We start from the raw sequence: 14,939 nt of genomic DNA, 5'->3' as shown, positions 1-14,939 counted from the left end.
GAATTTGCTATTCCCTGAAACTTTCAGTGACCCTCCCAAGAGTTTACAGGTGTGCCCCTACACACACCAAATAAAGTTATTATCAGTGATCCTTCTGTAAGTTACATATAAAAATGATGTGACAGATAGGAAGAGAGACTCGGCTGTTTTCAAATGGGAAGCAGCAGTGACGGTTATATTTTGCTGATGTAGGTTCCTTTAATTTTCAAAAGTTCCTCTTTAGTAGAGGAAGTAGGAAGCAAAACGGCCTGGTAAAACACACCCTCCCCGATCCCCAGACCTGAGCTTTCAATCCTCTGCTGTGAAGGTAGGTGGGGGATGGGACACCACAACCGCACTTCCTGGTTGCTGCTAGCTGTAGCAAGGGAGATGAGGACAGAAGGGCTGGGTGCTTGGGGGAGTGGGTAGGGCGGCTCTAAAGTTTCCATTGCCCGCAGGTGTGACGCATATCTTTAAATCTGACTCTGGCCCCGGAGATCCCCGCACCAGTGCACCAGGCCTGGCTCGGGAGCGACCCACACCCATCCCTCAGGGGAAGGGGCCATGGTGCTGACTCAGCAAGTCTCTGAGTCATTTCCTGGTCATTGCTTGGATACTTCGACCCTGCTCCAGGACACCACCCAGCAGAATCAAGCGCTTTTTCCCCCACTCCATAAACAAAACCCATAGTTTCCTGCCTCACTTTAATGGTTCTCAACAGTGACGCAGAGCATCCACTAGGCTCAAGTCCACTAACCACCTGGGCGAGCCCTAAGGGGTCCTCAGTCTCAGGATACCTACACCCCATTTGCATCTTAGTCCACTGAACCCGCACCCAATAGCCTCAGTGTGTAATTTTCTGAAGTGAGCACTGTATTTTTTTCAGCTCACTCTGTGTGTGTGTGTGTGTGTGTGCGCGCGCGCGCGCGCGCGCGCGCGCGCCCTGCTGGAACTCTAAACCAAGCTAGGATTGAATTCACAGAAATCTGGACCAAAAGTGTGCTCCATGATTCCTACCTCCCCAGAGTTTACACTGAAAATTCAAACTGCTTAACTCTAGACCAGTATTTGATTTTCTCTCTTCCAGTAAGCCACGCCCGCCAAACCACAAGCAGAGGCACTAATAACTATGCAATCAAAAATAAAATACATCTTTAAGAAATCTAACTGGGAAATGGCAAACTGTTCCAGCAACAGGGGCTAAGAAACAGGTAATTCCTGTTAGCTGGCTTTTGCTTTGGCTCTGCATCACCAGGTGACTAAGAAACCAGATTTCTACCCAGGTGAGACACCGAGAGCTCTGAGGCTGCCTGGGAAAGTCGGGAGGGAACATGCCTTAAACAGCATCCAGGGGCCCTTTGTTCCGCAAGTGTCTTCTCAAGGCTGAAACAAGCATGCCTAAACAGAGACATCTATTGTTCCATGCCTGGCTTTCCAACCAGACCTGCTGGCTTACAAACCTAACAAGGGCCTTGTTTGCTCCTCCCAAAGCTTTAACCCTTGGCGGGCAATTTTGTATAATCTCAAATTCATTTCAAAATGTTTATATCCTGGAAACCATTGGTGTTCCTTCTGGGAGGTTTTCCTCAGCAATGTCTAGGCATGCAAACATTCTGGAGCATTTTTTTGGGAGAAAAATAAACTATAGTTGCCTTTCAACTAAAAAAAAAAAAAACACTATTAAACACTTGATGTGTATCTATATAATTAAAGTCAACTCAGTTGTTAAGAAAAGTAAGACCCGAGCATGGAGGTACCTGTCTGTAATCTTAGCTCATTGGAGTAAAGACAGGAGGATATAGTGTTCAAGGCCAACCTGGGCTACCTTCAGAAATCCTGTTTCAAGAAAACAAAAAGGAAGAAGTGAAGAAGGGGGTTATGTGCACTGATGTGAAAGAGTGTGCAAAGGTGATGATACCTTGTTGAACATATCGGTGACTGTTTGTCCATAAGCCCAGCAGTCCCTGTGTCTATTAAGTTTTTGGGTAATGTAACAAAGAGTATTGAGTATTGTGGCCAGTGAGGCTAGGAAAATGGCAAGCTCTCGCTTCTGTCTAGGCTCTTCCTTGGTTTGATTTTTTTCCATGTATGTCTCTTAAAAAACATTAATCAAAAAGAAAAATATTAAAGTTGACAGACACTATACAGATGTCTAAAGAAACACCTTATTATAATTTATCAAATCTCTTGATCTGACCTGCAGGATCTGTAAGAGAAGGAATAGAAAGTCTGAAACTCAGTATTATGAGGGGAGGCTTAGTATGCACTGCCTTCTGGTCATTTGGTTATATCTGAAGTGTGTTATGCTTTGTTAATTGAAGAATCAGGGAAATGCCTAAGATATGACCTTTGTTTTCAAAGGACTTACAGTGTCTTCATGAAGATATGTGTGTGTAACCATAAGGACCCTGAAACTGTCACATGTTCAGAGGGTACTGTGGTGTTTCCCCTGGGCCAAAACCAGCTAGCTGGTCTCAAACCTTTCCAGGATGGGTTGGTTGTGATTCCCAAAAAACACTATGATAGATAGATAGATAGATAGATAGATAGATAGATAGATAGATAGATAAGAGCATCTATCTGTAGTCCCAGGTGTAACAGGAGAGATTGCTTGAACCTGAGAGTTTGAAACTAGCATGCTCGTCATAGAGGAAGTTAACTACCAAACCATGGCATTCAGTGTGATCCAATACAGTTATCATAGGAATTTAGAGTGCATGTCCTTAAAACAGACAAGAGAAAGATGTCCTGTTTATGTCTGCAATTTGGTGTCAGGGGAAGCTTATATTAAGGTTTAGAGAATTTGGCTTTTAGTCATAAGGAGTCCAGGAAGATCTGCCCTGCCAAGAACATCAGATCGTGTGGTTTATACTTTAGTGCCCTCCCTGCTCTCAATCCTCTGAATAAAATTATTTTACCACTGCCACTACTCTTCTCAAAAACAAAACAAAACAAAACAAAACAAAACAAAAGTCTCTGAACTCCAGATCAGTTTCTTCCAGTGTTTTGGTCAACAACCTAGAAATTTTTGTCAGTGTGTGGAGATGTTCAAGGCCTGAGCTTGGGTTCCAGCTTGCCAGGAAATGTATGAGCTGATTGGCCACAGTCTGGATACCTGGTAATTGTTGCTCATCTGTGTACCTGAAGTGGAGATATTGGTCAGCTCCAGAAAGGAAGGGCCTCTCACCTATTTAAAACAAAGAGTCCTTTCTCTGACCAGCTGCTGCTTCCCCTCAACTCCTGAAGCACTCCTGGCTTCATCCTCTACATCTCTAGTGGTTGAATAATATGTAAACCTCAACTCCAGGAGTGCAGCCAGTGTAAAAGCATTTCATCCAGCAAGTAATCCAGGGTCTCAGTGATATTTACAGGAAAATCAGTAGGGGGGCTGGAGAGATTTTCCAGTGGTTTAGAGTGCTATTTACTATTCCAGAGGACCTGGTTCAGTTCCTGGCCCCCACAACAGGCAAACATCTATAACTCCAGCTTCAGGGGAGCCCTTGGCTTCCCCTGGCACCTGTGCTTTCACACACACACACACACACACACACACACACACACACACACACACCTAATTAAAAATAGTAAATTAGCCAGGTGATGGTGGTGCACACCTGTAATCCCACTCTGGGAGGCAGAGGCAGGCGGATTTCTGAGTTCAAGGCTAGACTGGTCTACCGAGTGAGCTCCAGGACAGCCAAGACTATACAGAGAAACTCTGTCTTGGGGAAAAAAAAATCAAAAAAAATAAAGGAAATTAAACAAAGAATAGAAGCTCTCAGTCCCAAACAAGGGAGTAGAAAAACAACTGACCCAAGTCATTATGGCCAATTTAATTAAAGCAAGCTTTTCTATTCATGTACTTGGACTGCTATCCCTAAGGTGGGGTTTGAAAGGTTAAGTATTAGACATGAGACTAATAGCACAGGGGTAGGGGGTTTCCAAATAAAGGATTTGATGGGCAAAGTAGGTGGGATTATAGGAGCAGAACATAAACACAACAAATTAGTCATTCATTATCAGCCTCTTGAAACAAAGACATGATTTCAAGGTGGGCATAACAACAGGAAGTAATAACAAGGGAGCCATTACAACCATTTTGAGACAAAGGTAGAGTGCAAGATGATTATTAACTTTTTGAAACAAAGACCTGGTTGCTGTTTCCTGGAACAGGCTGTACAGAACCATTTGTGGTTAAGGTTACAGGTGGGGCATAGCCCAATCCTGGAGAAAGAGATTTAATCATAAACAGGAGTGAGCCTAGTTTGTCTTTACTATAAGATGGCTTTTAGCCTAAGATAGAGGCAGGCTGGTTCTGCAAAGCGTTGAACTAGTAAGAAGACAGAGCAAGAAAAGTCACAGTAATGCCTGGCCTTAATATACAAGAGCAACTAACATCATCTCAATACTCGATCCTTAGAGGATGGAGATTCATGATTGACACAGCAGCTGTTCTCTTCCTGACATTGCCTGGACTGTACTACATCTGCCCATCTGATGCCCGATTGCTGGGCAAAGGATGTGAAGAGACAGAAGAGCATTTCCAGAAAGGGGCCACTTCTTCAGACTTTGTAAAATGTTCTTAGTAATGGACCTACATCTGTGTTTGAACAATATGTAAACCTGCAGCTATAGAGTAGTTGACAACAGGGCTCAGAGTTTAAACTTTGGGGAAATTACAGACATATTGAGTCTTCTCTGCAGAAATTGCTTTGAATACAAGGAAGTAAAGCAACTGTAGCAAATGATGGAGGAACAGCAATCATTCCAGGGAGTGGAGGCAGAAAACAAGCACACACGATAAAGCAGAGGACCTGGGAAGCAGCAATTCCTTCAGCCACACTGAGTTTAGTAGCTTAGCCAGATCCCGAAGGGATTGTTTTATTATTTAATATTTTTATAGATTTCCTTAAACATATTCATCATTTCAAATAAATATGCCAGTCCATTTGAGGAATGTTTACATAAATTATGTGGAAACTTTTTTTGACATCCATACTCAAGGTCTTTGCTTCTAGCATAAGCAAGAGAAAGAAAGGCTCCTTCTTCCAGGGTGGTGGGTATAGTTAAAGTTTAAAGACACATACATAATTAATCATAATTTTCCTTGGATCCCAAACATCTAAATTATAAGCAGCCACCTTGCACTGCAACTTGTTGTGGTGGTTTAAATATGCTTGGCTCAGAGAGTGGCACTATTAGGAGGTGTGGTCTTGCTGGTGTCACTGTGGGGGTGGCTTTGAGGCTCTTCTGCTCAGTCTCCAACCAAAGTGAAATGAGAGGCTCCTGTTGGCTACCTGCAGAAGAGACTTCCCTCCTGGCAGCCTTTGGATCAAGATGTAGAACTTTTAGCTCCTTCTCCTACATATGAATGCTGCCATACTTCCCACCATGATGATAATGGACTGAACCTCTGAAACTGAAAGCTAGCCCCAATTAAATGTTGTTTTTCTTTATAAGAACATAAGGGTCATGTTGTCCCTTCACAGCAATAAAACCCTAAGACACTTGTCGTGGTAATGTATAAAATATTAGTTATTGTTAGAAAGTTGAAGACCCCCACCCCCAAATTCCATGAGGAGCAAAGAAAACCCTGCCTGTGCAAAAAGCAGATGAAGTCCTGCATGAACCTGAGCATAGTCATGTCAAGGATCCAGTGCCTCAGACCCGTGAAAAGACCTTCCCCTGGTTCATGTGCAAACTTTGACAATTTGCAAAAAATGTCAATCACAGCTTCCTCCTCCCAGAAATTCACAGTCTGAGACTTCTCTCCTTTAGAGACTTCCTTCCCAAATTAACCAAAACTGCCTCCTTGTTTAGCTGTAAACAATAAACTTGCCCCCTTGATTCAGATGTGCAGAATAAATATGTTACGTTTCAAGGTTTCTGCTAGTGGTGTGTCTCAGAGTACACAGCCCACCCAATCACAGCTGTTCTGTATGTATGCCTAAGTGACCCCACTTAGGTCAATCCCAAAGCAGTACAAGTTGCAGCACTCCTGGTTCCTAAGATCAACGAGTACCTCAAGCTTAGTTATTCATATAGTAATTAAATAATAATTCATATATTCGTATAATAATTCAATTCCAACTTCAAATCTTTCCTCAATCTCTTCACCTCCCAACTTGTCCTTTACATCTAACCCAATGACAGAGTGAGAAACAAGAGGAAGTACTGAAGAAGCAAGGATTTCCACACTGCATCCCCGTCCCACTGTCTTCTGCTATGTAACAGACACTATAACTTTGTCACAGAACAGCTTTCCTGAGCTCACATGGTATCAGCAGAAGCAGCGGGACTGAAGCTGGAGGATCTATGGCTGAGACAGCTCTCTTAAGAGTTGGTAATCAATCGCCATTAGTCCTCCCCCTGTGGGTCTGTTCATCAGACAGCCTGAGAGACCTCGCAGCATAGTGCTGAGTTTCCTAAGTAAGTGTCTAGAGATAGCAAGCCTGGAGACACTAAACCACATTATTATATTAAATCTAGTAAATCATGTAGTAACACAAAGTGGCCAAAAGCCTGCCCAGATTCAAGGAGAGGAAACCAAGATCCCACCTCTCTCCGGCATTGTTTTCTGTTTGTTTGTTTGTTTGTTTGTTTGCTAGGTGTCAAGTAGCCTAGGCTGGCCTGAAACTGATTATGTGAAAGAGGGTCACTTTAAACTCCTGACCCCTATGCCTCTACCACATGTGTGTGCACATGGGTAAGTGACAGAGGGACCATACCACACTACAGGTCCCACCTCTTGAAGGGAAAAATGTGAAGTTTCATTGGAAAAAGAGCATGCAAGAGGCAAGTATTATTGCACTAACTTTAAAAACACAGTAGCTTTGCAGTATCCACTCCACCCACACAAATGGTCTCAGCTGGTTAAAGGAACTCTGTCCCTTTGACCAGTGATTAGTTAGGGATAGGCAACCCTAAGCCATCCGGGGAAGTGTCTCTGACAAAAATTTATACTGTGCATTTCTGGAGGCAGTGAAGTCCAAGGTAAAAGGTGCTGATAGCTAAGTGTCCCTGAGGGCCTGCTTGCTGGCTCATAATTAGAAGCTTCCGGTTGTCTCCTTGTGTGGTGATAGAAGCAAAGAGAGGCCTGCTGTAGGCTTCTGGGAAAGAGCAGCAAGTCTTCCCTGCTGAACATGCATAAACTAATGCATCTTCTGAAAATAACTCTGCTACTAGTGGCCACTTTGTGATTATAAAGGGAGCATAGACCAGAGGGTGAAATAGAGAAATTCCCAATGATGATGCCATCACTAAACCTAAGATCCTTACAGCCTGCCTTTCCTGGAGATAATAAATAATATTTCAGTAATCTTTAAGGGGCTAGAGAGATGGTTTAGTGGTTTAGAGCACTGACTGTTCTGCCAGAGGGCATGGTTTCAATTCCCAACACCCACATGGCAGCTCACAATCATCTGTAAGTTCAGTTCCAGCAGCTTCAACGACTTCTTCTAGCCTCTGAAGACACCGGACAAGCATGTGCTACACAGATATGCATACAGAAAAGGCACCCACGTGCACAAAAAGAAATAAAATATGTTTTTCAAAACCATTTTTAATTCAGCTTGAGTCAAGTTTCTGTGACTTCCTGAAGTAGAACTTAAGGGTTCTTTGGAAAGTTGGTTGTATTGGATGGTGTTTTTCTGGGACAAACATGTGAAGGAGTGTTTTCCTGAAGTGGACACAGGTAAAAGGCTAAGGCAACTCATGAAGGAGCGTTTCACTGAAGCAGATATAGGAGAGAGGATGTTCTGCTAAAGAAAGCATGTGAAAGGACATGTGATGAAGGGTTCTTTACCAACAAATCACATGTATTGATCTGCCTTACGTTGCATAGTTGAACTCAATTTATCAGGACTCTGTAGATAGAAATACACCAAAGAATTTCTGGTGGTGTGCTGCAGTTTCTTGCCACTTCCGAGGACTTGGGCTGATTGGCAGAGTGATGTCAGCTGAGACAGACACATGGTGCTGAAGCAAGACAAGTGATATTTGAAGGCCATAAAAGGACTCGATGGACAGTGACAGAGGCTGAGCTTGGCTTATAGAGCTAGCTGTACAACGCTCTTAGGTCTCAAGTCTTTGCTGATCTTTGCTTCTGTAAGAGAGACCCAGCCAAGAACTTTCCAATGGCATTACTCCTTGGTCTCTCCTACTGACTCAAGCAGAGGCTGAGGGAGGCCTGACTGTCTCTATTAGGTGGTGTCACCGCTGTTGATTCGTGTTTGCTATCCTGACTCTACCAAACAGGACAGCTGGTGTATCGATGAAATGTTTGCAAGTGGACCGAACTGATGATGCTAACCTGTGAAGTAAATTGCCGATTTCTAGACAACACAGTCAGGAGTTACTCCAAAGAACCATTTCTTTCTTTTTTTTTTAATTCGATATATTTTTTTATTTACATTTCAAATGATTTCCCCTTTTCAGTCCCCCCCCCCCACTCCCCGAAAGTCACATAAGCCCCCTTCCCTCCCCCTGTTCTCCCATCCACCCCTTCCCACTTCCCTGTTCTGGTTTTGCCCTATACTGCTACATTGAGTCTTTCCAGAACCAGGGGCCACTTCTCCGTTCTTCTTGTACTTCATTTGATGTGTGGATTATGTTTTGGGTATTCCAATTTTCTAGGCTAATATCCACTTATTAGTAAGTGCATACCATGACGGACCTTTTGAGACTGGGTTACCTCACTTAGTATGATGTTCTCCAGCTCCATCCATTTGTCTAAGAATTTTATGAATTCATTGTTTCTAATGGCTGAATAGTACTCCATTGTGTATATATACCACATTTTTTGCATCCATTCTTCTGTTGAGGGATACCTGGGTTCTTTCCAGCTTCTGGCTATTATAAATAGGGCTTCTATGAACATAGTGGAGCACGTATCCTTGTTACATGCTGGGGAATCCTCTGGGTATATACCCAGGAGTGGTATAGCAGGATCCTCCGGAAGTGATGTGCCCAATTTTCTGAGGAACTGCCAGACTGATTTCCAGAGTGGTTGTACCAGTTTGCAACCCCACTAGCAGTGGAGGAGTGTTCTTCTATCTCCACATCCTCGCCAACACCTGCTGTCTCCTGAGTTTTTAATTTTTTTTTTCTCCTGAGACAGGGTTTCTCTGTATAGCCCTGGCTGTCCTGGAACTCACTCTGTAGATCAGGCTGGCCTCGAACTCAGAAATCCGCCTGCCTCTGCCTCCCAGAGTGCTGGGATTACAGGCATGCACCACCACTGCCCGGCTTGAGTTCTTAATCTTAGCCATTCTGACTGGTGTAAGGTGAAATCTCAGGGTTGATTGATTAGCATTTCCCTAATGACTAATGAAGTTGAGCATTTTTTAAGATGCGTCTCAGCCATCCGAAGTTCTTCAGGTGAAAATTCTTTGTTTAGCTCTGTACCCCATTTGTTAATAGGGTTATTTGGTTTTCTGGGGTCTAACTTCTTGAGTTCAAAGAACCATTTCTAAACAGGTCCACTTCCTCCATATCCTTTCTTTTCCACTACTTTTTGGTGGGTGGTGGGCTACAAGGGAGGTTAAAGTGTTTAAAAGTCATCATTAAAAATAGGTTTGGTAAAAATTAAAGTAACAACTTCTACCTACCTACAAGTACTTCAGTAGTTCCTTCTAAAGAAAAGGAAATGCTGAGCTAGCCTATTGTCTTAGGGTTTTACTGCTGTGAAGAGACACCATGACCAAGGCAACTCTTATAAGAACCACATTTAATTGGGGCTAGCTTACAGGTTCAGAGGTTCAATCCATTATCATCAAGGCAGGAACACGGGGTGGGGTGGTGAGGGGTGGTTGGGGAATGGGGTGCATCCAGGCAGGTATGGTGCAGGAAGAGATGAGAGTTCTACATCTTCATTTGAAGGCTGCTAGTAGAATATTGACTTCCAACTAATATCTCAACTAGGATGAGGGTCTTATAGCCCATACCCACAGTGACACACCTACTCCAACAGGGCTATACCTCCTAATTGTGCCACCCCCTGAGCCAAGCATATACAAACCATCACACCTATCTACCCTTAACTGTGTCTAACCATGTCGGGAAAGGATTAGAGCAGAAGAGATGAAAACAGAGGGTGAGAGTGTTAACTAGTTTCTTTGTCCCACATTTAAAATTGAAGGACTTTGTCCTCTGGATGGTGAGTGGTGCCTTTTAGGCTCCAGAGTCTGTCCTGAAGAAGGTGACAGCTTAACTAGGAAAGATTAACCTGTCAAGATTGGGCACAAGAAAAGTACAGATAAAAGGGATTGATAAATACAAAACAAAAGAACAAAACCAGTTTCTTTAGTTTGAAGATGTAAAAGGAATTAAGCATTTTAGCTAGCTTGAATAAAAAATACACAATCCAGGTATATACTGATGAGCTGTAAGCCTAGACTGGGCAGGTTTCAAAGCTATTCTAGTTTGTAGCCCAGCCAAATGTCCCAAATGTTGCTATTTAATGTTTCTCCTGGGCAAGTGCTCACAGTCCATCTGCTCTCATGGCTGCCTTTCCCAGTCCTTTCTTCTTTTCCCCTTTCATCTATCCTGAGTCCCCCTCACTCGGTACTCAAATTCCACTTTTCTCCTTCTATGTATGTTGTGTACATAAGGATTTGTTAGTGGGCAACAACCAGATCTTGGGAGTCAGTAATTATCATTTAAATACAAGCAGTGATAGACAGGTGAAAGCTTCAGAGAATACGTAATTTTGTTATTGTTATGGTTTTATTTTTAAATCATATGCATGTATGTATGTATTTATGTGTGTATGTATGTATGTATACATGCATGCATGTATATATATATATATATATATATATATATATATATATATATATATATATACACATGTGTGTGTGTATTTAGGGAAATGCTTGACTGTGCCATGGTGTGGAGGTCAGAGAACAACTTGTGAGATTTTATTCTCTCCATTCATGGGGATCCTGGAAATTGAACTTCTTGGCAGCTTTACTTGCTGAAACGCCTTACCAACCTGAGAATGTGCTTTTGGTTAAGTCATTAAGGAAGTACTGTGTTAGCTTCTTAATGCTGTAACAAATACCCCAGAAAGTCAATTTAGGAGGAAAGAGTTGTTTTGGATGCTTTGAAGGTTTCAGTCCTTGGGGCCTTTGGAAAGTTAACATAGCACACCAGAGAGTATGTGGTGAGCACTCAGCTCATAACCAGGATACGCACACACACACACACACACACACACACACACCACACACACACACACACACACACACACACACACACACACACACATTAGCATTTCTCTAGGAACCTTCTGCTAGGAGAGGAAATGGCTGAAGCTCTGAGGGTATTCAGAAGGGGAATTTGTTTCCAGGAAAAAGACGCAGAGCTGTCAGATGATCTTGCAGGAGAGACTGAGCTAGACAGAGAGGTGGTAGGCAGGGGAAATCACACCTTGAAACCCACTAGTTGTACATATCTGTTGCTTTCTAAATCTATGGTTTATTTGTTACAGTTCACAAGGGTTTTTTTTTTTTTTAAAGATTTATTTATTTTATGTATATGAATACACTGTCACTGTTTTCAGACACACCAGTAGAGGGCATCAGATCCTATTTCAGATGGTTGTGAGCCACCATGTGGGTGCTGAGAATTGACCTCAAAACCTCTGCAAGAGCAGTCAGTGCTTTTAACCACTGAGCCATCTCTCCAGCCCCATTTGTTGCTCTCTATTTAAGTCCTACATTGTGAAAAATAGTTTTGTTTTCTATTAAAAGTGGCTAGCCCACCAGGTGCAGATATTTCATAAATAGCCTGTCTTGTGAAATTCTTGTGTATGTGCATGTTTGCCTGCATTGTCCTAAGACTGGACTCTCATCCTTTGTGACAGCTAGGAATTAGTTCATAGCATCAGATTGTGAGGTCAAGCTCTTACTGGTTGGGTAGGGCACAGTTACCGATTGAGTCAGACTAAGCACCAGGCGAACCTTCTACATTGGTGTGCTTATGACCCGCTTTGGGTTGTGTTCTTGGTGGACCCATTTTTCAAAAAGAAATTACCTTGTTGGGTTACTTTCATGTAGTTGGTTTGTTTATTTATTTATTTATTTATTTATTTATTTATTTATTTATTTAATTTTTGTGCCACACTAAATATATTCTTTTCTAACACCCTCAGGCCAGGACCCTGGGAGATGAGCTGGGGGAGGGAGTCACTCTTTTCTTGTCTGTCTTCCTAATGTGTATACATTGAATAAATCTTCTTTCTCTGCTTTTCACTATTATTTTGGATCCCTGAAGACAGGTAACTAGCTCTGGCTTCCTGAGGGTACAGGCTGCAAGCCCTAATTCCATTAGTAATAGTGTGGCTGGAAAACCGTAGTAACTGGTTCTTACCAATGAAAAGTAGCTGGGAAATCAACCCTGTCTACAAATAGAAAAAGTTCAACTTGACTAGAATTCACAGTGAGTGAAAAGAAAACAACAACAGCAACAAAATTGTTGGAATTAGGTCACAAAGGAATTTAAACTCCAAGATGAAGAAAATGCATCTTAAAAAGCAATTAAACAATACACAGACCCTCTGAGAATAATTCACTAGCATTTTTCAGGTCACAATGGAGTGGACATGTGCTTTTTATGTCCTTGGAGTGCATGTATGTCACAACTTCCAGTGGATCATTGTGAAAGAGAAAATGTCTCAATTCTGCCAATGGCAGTAGAAAAGCTAACAGCAGTATTCAAGAGCTCTAACTATATGCACTCACTGATAAGTGGATATTAGCCTAGAAGCTTGGAATACCCAAGACACAATTCACCTATGAAATGATGCCCAGGAAGAAGAAAGGAGAGGCCCCTGGTCCTGGAAAGGCTCAGTGCAGCAGTGTAGGGGAATACCAGGACAGGGAAACGGGAAGGGGGGGATTGGGCAACAGGAGGAGGGAAGAGGGCTTATGGGACTTTTGGGGAGGCGGTATCCAGGAAAGGGGAATTCATTTGAAATATAAATAAAGAATATATGGGGAAAAAAACGAGCTCTGTCAGCAGCAAGAGGTCTGGAGGAATGTGAGGAATGTAACTGTGCAAGCAGTAGGGGCAGCACACACTTGGTTCTCACCAGCTGTAGGACATGAGAGGAGGGAAGAGGCTGGAAGACCAACAGTGATGACATCCTAAGCTGCAGCGTGGTTTACAAAGGACACTTTCATTTAATTCACAGAGCAATTTTATGAGTAGTAATTAATAACACTACCCCATTTAAAGAGCTCTTTTAATGTTTATTATCTCCTTAATTACTAGCCCCATTTTAAACACAGTTCAGAATTAGACAACAGCTGCAACTCACTTAGACCTTTGCTTTCCTTTTGTAGCTTGTCCACTTAAACCATAGTGACGTCAGAGACCTAGAGTCTTTCTTCAGCTTTGTGCATGTGGCCTCAGTGCGCTGGGAAGCAGCTATACATTAAGGGGGGATTTAGCAGTTCTCCCCATAGAATTCTCATGTTTAAGAGGTAAAGTTCCAGCTGAGGAGAGAGTCCCAACCTGAAGACTGGGTCACCTCCTCCTGATTCAGGTGGCACAGGTTTTTATTTGTTTGTTTGTTTATCTGTCTTTGTTTTTATTTTTTGTTTGTTTGTTGTTCTTGTTCTTGTTGCTTTGTTTTGTTTGAAACAGGGTTTCTCTGGATAGGCCTGGCTATCCAGGACTCACTTTATAGACCAGGCTGTCCTCGAACTCATGGAGATCTGCCTGCTTCTGCTTCCCAAATCAGGCATCAAAGGTATATGCCACCACACCCTGTGACTAAGTTTTTAAAAGGGGTTCATTCTTGTTGTATCAAGCAGGTTATACTCGAGCATCCTTCAAGACAGAAACAATGATTTTTCAAAATCTTTGCATACTCAGAATTCTACCTATTCAATATATACATGTTAAATAACTTGATGGATACAGAAACATAAATTTAAGACCCTTTGAAATATCTTGAGGGTCTTTTAAAAAAACCAAGAAGAACTAGTTATTGGGGCAGTGGGTTATTTAAGGTTGTTGTGAATTCTAAATGGTACAGAATTAACTAGACAAAATCCTACACTGAAAGCTCACATTCCGTTCAACCCCATGGACAATCATCCCATTTTCCCATGTGCAAGTTGCTATGAATAACACAAAGAGGAGCAAAACAGATTTATGATTTTAAGGAACTCAAGTGATAGTTGAAAAGTTAAAGCATCAGTGTCAGTTCTATAAACATACACCAGAATGTTATCATTCTTTTTCCAATTTTTTTAATATTTTGAGTTATAAATATTTTTTAATGTATGGGTTCCTTGTGGGTAGTGAAACATCGCCTTCCCAGTTTTAGCACCAGCCATGGTAGGATAGGTCCTTCTATATCAATCATCAATCAAGAAAAATTTTTAATGAGGACATTTATTTCCTCATCCATTCTGTCTGTCATCACCATTACCTCATTCTTGTTTCTTGTTACCAATTTGTCTGTACACACACACACACACACACACACACACACACACACACACACCTTAGCCCTTTTGATAGATTGATTCATTGTTTGCCAACCTTGCCAAACTTTCTTTTTCCAAAAACCTTGGTCTGAACCTAGTACTGGGCCCCATCAGCTCACCCTGGAAAGTGACCATCTCAGGCAAGCCTAGATGAGGTTAACCACCCAACTAGTCCTGAACACTTCACATTTATTTGGTTCAGAGCTCCTCAAGGTTCATGTAGTACCACAGGAGCCTTCTTTATTTCCAGTTCTCAGCTGACTTGTTTTCTTTTCTCTGCCACATGCTTTTTTTCTAAATATCACAGCTTCCATTTACTTTTGGTGTCTTGTTCATATTTCTGATTTGCCTTGACTTTCTAGTTCTCTCTATGCCTTAATTCTTCTAACTGCTAAAGTCTGTATGTGTTTCAAATTCCAGCTTCTAAGCAAGAATAGAGGCCTGATGTGTCCCAGACCA

At 42.1% G+C, this 14,939-nt stretch overlaps 1 long non-coding RNA gene across 1 annotated transcript; it reads left to right on the top strand.

The window, feature by feature from the left end:
* The first annotated feature begins 239 nt into the window (after positions 1-239).
* On the top strand, positions 240-7,495 carry LOC127683047 (uncharacterized). The gene is made up of 3 exons (XR_007977473.1): positions 240-307; positions 1,067-1,262; positions 4,400-7,495. It is a non-coding gene; the product is annotated as an uncharacterized LOC127683047 (long non-coding RNA).
* Positions 7,496-14,939: the final 7,444 nt, after the last annotated feature.

This window comes from Apodemus sylvaticus, chromosome 4 (genome assembly GCF_947179515.1).
Source record: "Apodemus sylvaticus chromosome 4, mApoSyl1.1, whole genome shotgun sequence".
NCBI classification, from domain to species: Eukaryota; Metazoa; Chordata; class Mammalia; order Rodentia; family Muridae; genus Apodemus; species Apodemus sylvaticus.
The sequence above is the reverse complement of the archived record's forward strand: the minus strand, read 5'-3'. Positions and strand labels throughout refer to the sequence as shown.